Here is a 9,154-nt window from a genome sequence, read left to right as displayed (position 1 = left end):
GGCGTGTCTCGGCTACTGCACGTGAGGGTGAAGGAGATATTGCTAGCAGCAAATTCGTTAGCACAATCTATATGGAAGTAACAAACCTGTTTGACTCCGAGGAAACTGATGGAGTTCAGGAGTCGCATTCGATACAAAGTCTTTTCATTATCGTTCTATTTCCGTTCGTTTTAAATCGCACGAAGCCGGGTTCTGTTATCGCCGGGATGGCCAGCTTCGAGCGACGGATGATAAGTAAGGAATAGAATCGGAGCAAAAGAATCCTTGCAAAATATGGCATTCATTGTCGTGTCGCCACGAGGTGAATCGCCAGGTCTCAGTCTGACGTCAGCGCTCGTTAGCCTGATGATAGCGTCTGCTAGCACTTCTGTGCGTCCATATTTAGATTTTGTTCACGTAGTCCGTGCTGAAAACTGATATTCAAAGAGGAAAAGGTCAGGTGTTCTTTTAAGCCATAATGATGACGCACAGCAAAGAGCAAGACAACAACAAGCGAGCACACAGGATAAGGATTTTATTTTCTGCACCAGAGACTGAGCAAAGTCACGTAAATTCAGGAAGGCTTTGTTCATCGGTAAGTGATTCCAACTTCTGAAGAAGCAAACAAAGAAAAAAAAGGAATAAGACTGCATCTATACACAACGGACACTGTTGACAAAGCAAATTTTAGCTTCCAACACAAATCGCACACCCAGGCCCCACCTCCCAATTGTAGCGATAATGCTCAGTCTGGCCTATGAAATGACAATCATTCCGTCCCGCAAGAAAAAAAAGTAATAACAAAAGTGGGGACTCACCCTGTTTAGATTGTTAGCGTCCTACTGACAGCAGAATACTTTTTAAATGTGGAATAAGGATTGTCAATTCGAGGGGGGGGGGGGGGGGGGGCACGTTGAACAAGTGACGTGTGTGCAATGGTGCTTTGTAGAGCCTTACTGTGGGCGCTGAACACTTTCGTCCTGTTACCCATCGCCGTAGTTTTCATTTCAATGGTGGAGAAAGCGTCATATTATCACTAGGAGGGCTACGTAAGGGGACGAGAGGAATCTTGTTGGTTTTAAACTTTAGTTATGTATACGAGGGGTTACGAGGCTACTATGTGGACAGCCTAGGATGCGCTGATTTTGCAATATGCGTGACTCTAAAGGTATTCAAGAGGACCTTGAGGGCACAACTGATTGCAGCCGACTTCTTCAGATGATTGTGGTCAGAAAAATACTGTTTTTATTACAAAAGAACATTGAAAAACAGATAAATTCTCCCTCCAAGAAAACGTGATGACCCCTTAGACTTATTAAAGAAGTATAATTATGTCGTAAAATGATAGAAAATAAAAGTGACACCTTCATTTACCAACATACTCAGCTTATCACCTTTGCCGATGGCTCTTGATGACACATAAGCTCACCGACCTGATGAACGGTTACACTGATAATAAAGTGCTTCTTGATGGAGTATCAATCATTGTAGCCTGAATGAATTTTGCTAATAACGGTGCTACGTTCATCACAAGAATGGACTAACCATGTACGCCACAGTAAGATATGACTTTAGCGTAACGCTGTAAAGGTACTTGCTGACATTCTCTGCAGTTCACCTCAGGCTTAAGACAAGCGATACGCGCTTCATTTTTTTTTCTTTTTGTATGGCATGGGTTGAAAGTGGGGACCTCCAAGTATTTGTTTTCTTCGTTGTTGAGATTTTACAAGCTTATGATTATTCCACCAATATTTGTTCGTAAAAAGTGATTAACGATTAGTCTCATTTACCAGAGTTACCGCAGCCCAATGAAGACGCCAAATCTTATATAGCACTAGTAAAGCGGGTTAAAAAATGGTTAACTGCGTTAGCAAAATACTGTTATTCGGACTTACTGTATTCGGTTATCTAATTTAATAGAAACACACTTATGGAAGAGCTTTTCTGGTGCACTGCAATTCTGTCAGATCTGGTGGACTGCTTGAAGAAGTATAAGACACCACTTATGAGAGAAGTTTCAGAGGGATATCTAATTTCAGGATTTCACTAATTAAACTTCTATTTAATCATTTTACAGAACACTTCCCATTTCCGGACTAGAAGCCAAAAAGTAATGAAGTAATATCCATTTAGCAGAATTTCTGTGCTTAGCAGCACACTAAGAAAAATTTTTACCCTATGGAGCTGGTATTTCCTCAGCATTAATCATCTATCTGCTATGCTTTTCTTAATTTTCTTAACGCCACTTGTCCGGTATCGGCAGGTCACGAATGACATGTACATATCAGCGTGACATAGGGTTCTTGTCAAGAAGGTAGCAATTGCAGTGTTCAGAAAAGGAAATGTACGTGACACAGATGGGTGCTGTTTGGGGACAAAATAAGCCTGAAATTTAGAGCGCAGTTTTGAGGAATACCTCCTCAATATTTGCTGCAAAATAAATTGTTGTCCTAGTTAACACTTATTAACTTTGCGCGTGTCAAGGTCACGTAAACGGCCACAAACTAACGTACACTGTAGAAGTAGGGGGAAATGCCAAAGAAAGATATCGCTTTAAGAAATCAGTGCTGCCACTTACGGCCAAACACTTCTCGTGTCGGTTAATTGATCGCAAGACTAGTAATATTTGTTCAAAACGCTCGCCCTCACCATTTTGCCTAGAGTAACACAGCTCTGTGCGCTCATTCGCTGTGGTTCAGAAAGTACAAGGGGCATTTGTCTAAACCGGAGGTCCGTTCATTGTAGCTTGCCGATCTTACTTCTAACAATGTCGTTTTCGTGCTTCTCGTGAACAGCGTACAACGATCGCGGTAACGAGCACTTAAACGCAGGAACGGGCAGTCGCGTTCTTGTCGAAACTTTTCAGAATCGATTTCTTAGTTTCGAATGTATCCGCTACTACCGCTTTCATGGATACATTTATATAAAATGAATATCTTTCATCGTACCCCCTGGTTGGGAAGGGGCAGCATTTTCAAAGTCGCGGTGTGAAATATGAAAAATGTTACCCTTACCAGCCCTGTTTACGCCAGTTTAAATTTTGGGAGTTTTCTGCAAGTTCGATTTGACAGAATTGACTGAGCTACTAACTGGCATAACAGCGAGAGACAGACAATTTATTAACAAATAATGTGAGTAATAAATAAGATCTAGCTGCCGACCAACGTATAACTGGTGCGCAAAGTGGAAACTTTCGTCGCTCATGCACTTGGAAGAAGTCTAAATTAATTTATAGAAATTTAGAAAACAGAATCGCAGTTTGCAGCGCACGTATTTTGGAACAATTGTGTGCAAGTAATGAATTCTTAGTAACTCGGAAGGGCGAAAAATTCAAGCCGGAGTAGCTGTGCGGTTTCCAGGGCCAGTGATGATCTCACCTGCCATTACAAGGACGCTATAGCTGGTGGTGTGAAATTACATTGCGCGCTGTAAGTATACGGTAGCAGAGAACTGCAGTAAATAGGCGGTATAAGCGATCACAGAGTGCGCCAAGCCATCCCAGCTGAGAGCAAAGCCGACAAACAGCACAAAAAGAAAGCGGCGCTGGGCCACAGAGCACGGCAACAGGCTCCCGGAGGTGTTTAAATGCGGTGCGCAGAGAGTGATGAAGTTTGGCGCTTATAGCGGATTTAGATGGGCTGCTACTCCAGCATTACAACGCAGTTATACCGGTGAGATAGTCTCTGGGGAAATTTCGGAGTGTTCATTGAGGCTGCCAGTTCATAGAATATTTTACTTAATGTGATGAAAATAATGGCATTGAACACTGTAGGAGAAACCTCAAAACATAAATACGCAGCTATTTTTCATGGTGCGGGCTTACACCGCACAAGGCGTGGTTTGCAGGGGAAATTGAATAGAACAGGAAACATGAACTACTTTTCCATATATGGTAGTCTGCAGTCCATTATATCATCACGCATCTGTATTTTCGTAATGGTTAGCCTCGATAGGAGTGATATGTTTCTCTGTGTAGGACATGTCGACAGGGGATATTTGCTGCATAAAATGTGAACTGTCATGTATGGGAAACTCATCGAACTTTATCGTTCTTTCTACTGAAATGTCTGAAGTATGAGAGGTGCAGAATACGCACGTAGATATATGCGCAGACAGTTATTCCGGCTGGCGGAATGCGGTTGGCGAATTTCTCAAGCAAAATTAAGGCGTTTCGTGCATCCTTTGCCTCCTTCCGATAGGGCTGCACGAAGGATTGATGCGAACAACTTTCAACAGCTACACCTTCCACACTACGACTTTATTAGTTAATGATCCTACCAGGAAATTAGTTCTCTACGCGATGCTTTTGCTTGCCGTCGTTTAACTTTCACGAAATGTTCGCTAAGTGCACATTCCGAGTTTCACGCTACGAGGGCGAATCAGAAAGTCTTTGCTTTAATTTTGTTTTGCCAAATTAAGGCTGTAAATGCGAAGTCAACATATCCGTTTTCAGCGGTGGCCCTTTCTTGGACCGGCCCGGCCTTATCTGCCGGTAGCTCCGCGGCACGGCGCTGCTGTCAGTTGTTGAAGACAGTGGTTGTGCTTCACACGTCCATGGCGTACGGGATCACCGAGGACTGGTCCTGCTAGATTTCATGCCTCAAGGTGCAATCATCAATGCCGACAATTAATTTTCCACACTGTCAAGTCTTCTGGTTGCTATCAGGTGAAAACGCCGAGGGATTATCGATGTAGACAATGCGCTTATCCTCCGCGACAATAGGAGGCCACATGTGAAAATCAGGACCACCGACAAACTCCGGTCATTTCATTGGGAGAGTCTGCACCACCCACCATTCAGTCCGGACCTCGCCCCTGGGGATATCCTCGTTTTCAGTCCGCTGAAGAAGTTCCTGGAAGGACAGCGGTTCACATGATAAAGCCATGACAGCCGTCCGACAGTGGTTCCACAATCAGCCGGACGAATTCTACCACAGGCGAATCTCAAATGTAGTGCTGACATGGGACAAATCTCTGAGCCTGTGTGGGGACTATGTGGAAAAATAGCGTAAGGTACGTAGAATATTACGTGTATTTGCATGCAGTTACCTGTATGCACCTTATTTTGGCTAATAAAAAATACGGGCAATGACTTCCTGATTCTCCCTCGTATATTACGGCTAACATAGCGTGTTTTTAATCAACTGAAGGGACATGTGTAGTCTGATCAAAATTAAGCATTACAACTTTCTTCATATAGAACTAAAATCATCAATATGTGGCCAGGGGATAAGTTATGCGCCCAGAGTGTGACGCAATCGCCTAGTCACTCAGGGACGAGCTTTGCGCCGACCCTCACGGTCTTGCTAGCGTAACCGTTCTTTTCTTGTTGCTGTAGCTGTATACTTCCTAATTATATGCTACTATTGCTTTGAGATGTTAACTATAATGGCTGTTCTTGTACAGGAGGTCCCGATAAAGTCTCTTGAGTATGGGATCTCCTTCTGCATACTAAATACTTGTAATGCGACCCAACTTCTAATAATAAATTCTGATTCTGATTCTGAATACATACTCAGCTGAAAATTTGCAGGCGTATATCTCAGTACGCGGACATGCTAGAAGAAATGTACCAAATGGAATTGCGTAGCAATACGATTACATTAAGTTTCCAATAGAAACATGCCCGCTTACTGCAGTCACTAAGAAGTTCAATAATCGATTGTGGTTAATTATGTGGCTGACGATGACAATTGCCGTCTCACATTGTGTCCCTCTGGCCCCATAACTTTGTGCAGAGGTGGATTTCACGTACCTTTCAGCGCATCTTTTTAAAGAAATCTGTAAAGCTTAATTTTGATCGCCTTATAGCGGGTGCTGTTTTTTATATCAAAATTCAAATCAAAACGCAAATCAAAATGCAAACTAATTAGACAATAATCATCAATGAACTTTTTAATTGATTACTCCACGGCACATATTGAAATTTAAGAAATGCAGCTACCGAGTCCGCAAGGCGTACCCATTTGGAACGAATTTTCAGGATGATATCAGTTTCCAGATATTACTTTTCGAACTTGGCAACGAAGTACATGGGTGCCCCAGTTACTTTGGTGTTTTAATGCATAAAAGTACATTTTATTAGGAAAGTAGGTGGAAGAACACTGTGTATTTACCGCAAATTCAACGGCGCATATCTCCAAACCGGTGCCATCTCTGTATTCGCTCCAAGTGGTTATGCTTTGCAAGCTCACCAGCTAATATTCGCACATTGTAATATATGTCGTAAATATTTAAAATAAGAACTTCATTTGAGCATATCTGTTCATTAGTCGAATATGCATTTAGATTTCTCGTACAAGTAATCCTGCTTAGTGACTAAAATTACACTATCTACCGCAGGCAATTAAAAAAAATTCTGTATGATCTTTTTAGACCATAAAGACTATAGAAACAAACAGACAAACAAACACACACACACACACAACACTCTGTATAGAGCCGTTTCTTAAAGCTCTGCAATCAGCAAAGATGAATAATCCTTCGATATCGTCTCACCATTATGAGATTTTTTTCTTTTGCAAAAAATATATTTCTTTCACGATCGGTATTCGGATAAAGAACACAGGTGTAAACTATTGCCGCGCGCAGATGTCTCTACCTGCCCAGTGAAAGTGCGCAGAACAGAGAGGAACAAACCGTATTTAGCGAAAACATATGACTTCTAATATAAGATAACTGGCTGGCGGTGTACTAACACGATTAGCGTATAACGGCTCAGCAGTCGAAAAAACAGTGTTAAAGGGAGTGGTTAAGTGCGTGACGAATGTAGGACAAGCTTTACAAAAGGCAGGATGGGCTAGAGATCCAGACGATTGCGGACATAAGCGCCGTTGAACTCACAACCAGCGGCGACATTTACGAGCTTGCTAAAATATTGTGGTTGAGCCCGAATGAGTCTGAATGAGAAAGCGCTATGCAGCAGTGAGCAGCGGACAGAAGCGCACGAGCTTGCGCGAGAACAAAACGAGATAATGACAGTAGCTGCTCTAACAAATAATACTAAGCGAAAAGAAATGGAAAATCCTAAGCGGCAAAAAAAAAAAAATAAGACACGTCTTCTCCTGCACAAAAGCACCACTGCACTGAAATATATACTCAATGCATAAGCAAACAAAATGGAGTGGGCGCGTCCTTTTCCGCCCACCGCCGCAGGCCATTGTATTTGTCCTGATGGTGTGTCCCGTGATCGGATGCTCCCCAGTGCACGCAAGTCGGAGCTTTCCTGCATAGCTTTTCACACCTATTATTTTTGGTACGTGCTCTCAGCCTATGTTTTGCAGAAATAGGAGCATTGGGGATGCTTGCCTTTATTTTTTCACTTGGCGCACAGTACAGGAACACTGATACTTATCGAAACAGAAACAAATTGTACTGGAGCTGTTCTACAAAACCACAGAACCGGCGCACACGAGAAGCCCAGAGTTGATCTATGAGCCCCTCGTTGTTGCCGGGGAACGTGCAATCTTACTTAAATTCTTTGCTTGTGTTCAAAGCAGAACACCGAAACAAGCCACGGCTGTCTTTTCTTCGCTGTTCATTTAAGTTCGCAAAGAAACAAAGACGTTGAAGCGTTGCGCTCTGTGCGCACGAGGGTCAGCACTGAGAAAAAAATAAGTTAACTGCAATTTAAGAAAATTCATTCTCTTACTTTTTTTTTATTCCCGGACATCACATAGTACCCTTTCGTGAAGAATTTAGTTGAACATGGTTTTTGGCTTTTCAGGGAAAAAAAAAAAAAAACGACACCAGAACAAAGATAGTGAATAAATGTCAAGAGGGCTGTCCTTCCGGCGTAATGACATGGCCTACTTGAACCAAGGCCACTAAATCAAAGAATAAGGAACGCGGTGTTTGCTTTGCCCTGTATTCCGTCCCTTAACACGCCAATCGAGGCAACGCTCGGCGGCCACGCGCATGGTGTGTCAGCAGCAGTAGCAAGCCTTTTCGGCATCGGTGTCGCCCGCTGCGTCGCTTGCTCGAGGCCCCCAGCGCCTCATGCGATGAAGGATAGGGATGGATGGGCCCGGTACGACGCAGAAAATAGTGGGAAGGGGGGGAGGGGGCGTGTGCAGCGGTGAAGGCGGCCTCGTGTGGGGGGCGCCCTTTCGAGCGCGGTCTTTTGTGCGGCGCCGGCCGGCCGGTGACCAGTCATGGGTAGGGGGCTCGGCGCGGCTTCCGCGACAGGTACAACGAACGCTTTCGCTCCCCTCGCAGGAGGGGGCTCGTGACGACGAACAAGTAACGCACGAGTGTCCACGACGCTTTGGACAAGCAACAACAACCACAATAACAACGACGATAAGCAATAAGCAATAAGCGGTACAGGCTATCCCTATAGGCAGACCGCTCGGCCGCAACGGCGCACAGGGCTGCAGACGGACAGACGACGACGGCTGCTTTCGCTGACTGGCGAGCCCGTCGGGCGCTGCAGCCATTTCGAGACCAGCGGCTCTATTTTGGACACGCTACCATTTTTGCTCAAGACGTGTCGTAGGAGTGGCGCGTACATCATGGCGCCGTAGTTGAATCATACACACATACGTTGAAAATATGAAAGGGCAAAAGCAAGGAAATGTTCTGACAAGGAGCTGGCTTTTGTCTGGATAATGATGCGTGACTGTGTGTGCCATATCCCTGCTACACGTGCCGACACATATCTTGTTTTGTTGCTTTTCATTTATTTGGTTGTCGAATGCTTTTACCTTTCTATATCTTTAACGTATATAATGTATGCATGATTCAAGTAAGGATTTGTTGGAAAACGGGGAAAACGTCTCTTTTCAGCGGTCTTGTGGTTACTGTCACTTTTGGAGCTGACTATCTGCCATGGATTCACTACTGCAACTGGCTGATGTTAAGCATTCTTAACATTTTTTCTAATAAACTTCCATTGAAGTACTGATTTTTACGCTCTCGATAAAGCAGGACAGTTTCACTGATCAGTAACCAAAAGGGCCGACTCATCTATGTTTAAGACTCTTTCCTGGAAAATGCTTATCCTGTTCATCGCCTACTTTATGTGAGCTGTCGCCTGCCAGACGAGGCGGCACGCGTAGCTCTGACGAACAGATTGAGCCCTCGCGACCGGGCGCAGCCAACTCCAGAAGCTGTGGGCGATCAACGAAAGCTGCAACGCTCGCGTTCTACACCAGCGCTATCGTGACTCATGGAA

General features: G+C 44.0%; 1 protein-coding gene across 2 annotated transcripts in view; it reads right to left on the bottom strand.

Moving 5' to 3' along the window:
• Positions 1-497: 497 nt before the first annotated feature.
• The window catches only part of LOC126546058 (G-protein coupled receptor dmsr-1-like), a 1,011,142-nt gene continuing 1,002,485 nt past the window's right edge, over positions 498-9,154 (bottom strand). For both annotated transcript variants that reach the window (XM_055062099.2, XM_055062100.2), the window contains one exon: positions 498-9,154. This exon is cut by the window's right edge and continues 5,334 nt beyond it. The gene's annotated coding sequence lies outside the window, so the exon portion shown is untranslated.

Source organism: Dermacentor andersoni, chromosome 1 (genome assembly GCF_023375885.2).
Source record: "Dermacentor andersoni chromosome 1, qqDerAnde1_hic_scaffold, whole genome shotgun sequence".
Lineage (NCBI taxonomy): Eukaryota > Metazoa > Arthropoda > Arachnida > Ixodida > Ixodidae > Dermacentor > Dermacentor andersoni.
The sequence above is the reverse complement of the archived record's forward strand: the minus strand, read 5'-3'. Positions and strand labels throughout refer to the sequence as shown.